Source organism: Cupressus sempervirens, chromosome 8 (genome assembly GCF_028749045.1).
Source record: "Cupressus sempervirens isolate cs-2001-9-10 chromosome 8, ASM2874904v1, whole genome shotgun sequence".
In the NCBI taxonomy this organism is placed as follows: Eukaryota; Viridiplantae; Streptophyta; class Pinopsida; order Cupressales; family Cupressaceae; genus Cupressus; species Cupressus sempervirens.
Genome location: NC_143125.1, coordinates 78,415,697 through 78,418,112, shown reverse-complemented (window position 1 = coordinate 78,418,112; position 2,416 = coordinate 78,415,697). Strand labels below are relative to the sequence as shown.

Sequence of the window (2,416 nt, the reverse complement as noted above, 5' to 3'; positions counted from 1 at the left end):
TTGAATGTTATTACAAATAGTAATTGACAAAGAAAATGAAGATTATACGAACATAAATCATAGAAAATCATACAAACACTTGTAATATAATCAGTCTCAAACTATTCAATTTTCAAATAGTAATCAAAACTTATAACTTGCATGTATATTGTAACTAATTAATGACCTGTTTGGGTCATTTGTAGCTATCAATATAATTGTCAGAAGAACAAAAATTCATTCTTCTGCAGTGGAGCTTTTATGTCTAATTGTGTCATATATGTAATACTCTCTCAGACTACTTTTATGTATAGAGAAACTAATTTGGTCATTTGTGGCCATCAGGACAATACTAAGAAAACATGTTTTATTCTTATTTAGTGATGTTTCTCGGTACAATTGTATCATGTAAGTAATACTATCTCAAAGTCTATACCTTGCATGTACAGTGAAACCAATTCAATGACCTGTTTTGGTCATTTGTGGCCATCATACAATACCGAGAAATTTTGTTTTATTGTACTTCAGCAGAGCTTCTACGTACAGTTGTATAATATATTTTAATCTGATCAAAACCCATCAGAGAGATGCCTTCTGATTTAAACTCATGTACCTGCTTAGCACTGATTTGCTAGCCTTCACAGATTATAGTTTTCCGAGAGCTTTTTCTTATCCCCAAATAGTTATTAACCAGATCGGGCCTCTTAAGGTTGACCAGAGACACTATCAGTAGGGATAGAGTTGTGAATAGGAGAAGGTCCAGATGGAGTAACAGGCCCCTTTGGTAACTTAGTGAGGAGAAGCTTTGAATAACTCTTCACAGAATCACCCAATTCAAATTCTGACTCATGCAGATTTCCACATTCATTATTTTGCCCCTTCTCTGTTGGAACTTCAACTGAGTCAGGTAAGGAACGAGGTGAACATATCAAAAAACAAACAAAAATAATAAAACCCATCATCCATGATGATACCAACCATGGAGCTCTCGGATGGCCTCTCATCCTATGGTTCTTAGATTATTTGCAACCTCTTTATCCTTGTAAGATCTGTTTTGATTTCTTGAGTCTCAAACCCTAAAAGGTTATTTCAAAACCCTACTGCTAGAGAAAGTCTTGAATACCCACCTGTGTTGAAAGATAATATTGATTGTGAAAGAAGATCCCTAGCATGACACATCTATCTGTAATTTAAGAAGATTTTAACTTGCAAAGATCCCTGAAAAAGCTCACCATCACGCTGTGATTGAATTCAGAAGTATGATAAGAGAGAAGATCTTTAGATTACGCATCTGCCATTCAGAAAATATACAAGACTCAATCACAACCACATCCTTACCATAGATCATAACAGATCATAAAATTTGATCCAAAATTCAAGATTATATACATGAACACAATCCAAAACTATACATAGTAAGATTGAAGGATACAAAGATGAAGTGGAACTTTCATGAGACTCAAAAAGACTAATACCTTACAATCCTTCGAAGCATCAGAAGCTGTTGTTATCAAAGATCACTTAAAAGAAATATTCGGACAAGGTTGGACGAGATTGTTTCCATTTTTATCTCATTCTCTTTCCTGACAAAATCTTGATCCCAAACATCAAGGAAAAAAATTACAATTTCAAACCCATAAACCATGCACAAAAATATTGAAAACCATAGAATAAATCAACCATGGCAGCTCCTAATTCTTATCAACCGACAAAATACATGACCGCTATAACTGAATAAGCTCAAACCCATTTCTCCCAGTTGAAAGAAATAATTGTAGTTACCAGATCTTCCTTGTCAACCACTGACTGGCCGCCATGAAAACGTTGGCATGTTTTTCTTATTGCAATCCCACGAATCAGGCTTCCACTTTGACTTGGGCAAGGGTTCCATTAATGAATGTGAACAAGGGAAATTAAGAAGTGACACAAAAGTCAAGAGAGCAATATCACTATTGTTGTCTCATTGTTGAATTCACATCACCTAAACAGCATGAAAGCAATTGCAGAGGGCAACATAAGCTTCTTTCTGACTTTGTCAACGTTAAGAAATGTAGACAGAAGATTACAAACATTAGAATCTTAGGGTTTTGATATTGTAGTGGCAAATAAAATAAATGGCTCGAGGGTCCCCGCATGGTTTACCGGAGAAAATGGAGTGCAAATTCATAAGTCTCGTCAACTGCTTGACAAGCATGGTTTGCTCTGTTGACTTAAGAGGTGCCGTCTGCAGATAGACAAGGTCGTATAGTGATATAATATCTTCAGCTCTAGATTTTTTTCAATTAGATTTATTTTGTTTATGTTTGTTAAATTGTTAAAAATGTCTATCTAAGAGCGAATTAGTTGATATAGATAAGCATTTTGTTTTCACATCTCGAGGATGGTGATTTGGGAGGGGCCCAAACTGGTTGGAAAAATTTTCATATTAATAATTTTT

At 34.8% G+C, this 2,416-nt stretch overlaps 1 long non-coding RNA gene across 2 annotated transcripts; it reads right to left on the bottom strand.

Annotated features, from left to right (window-relative positions):
- Positions 1 to 332: 332 nt before the first annotated feature.
- Positions 333 to 1,853, bottom strand: LOC149541717 (uncharacterized). Of its 2 annotated transcripts, XR_016355155.1 has the most exons (3): positions 1,762 to 1,853; positions 1,455 to 1,572; positions 333 to 1,270 (listed from the first exon to the last, which is right to left on the bottom strand). It is a non-coding gene; the product is annotated as an uncharacterized LOC149541717 (long non-coding RNA). The 2 variants fall into 2 exon arrangements; XR_016355154.1 differs by having other exon boundaries at positions 1,455 to 1,847.
- Between the last annotated feature and the right edge of the window lie 563 nt (positions 1,854 to 2,416).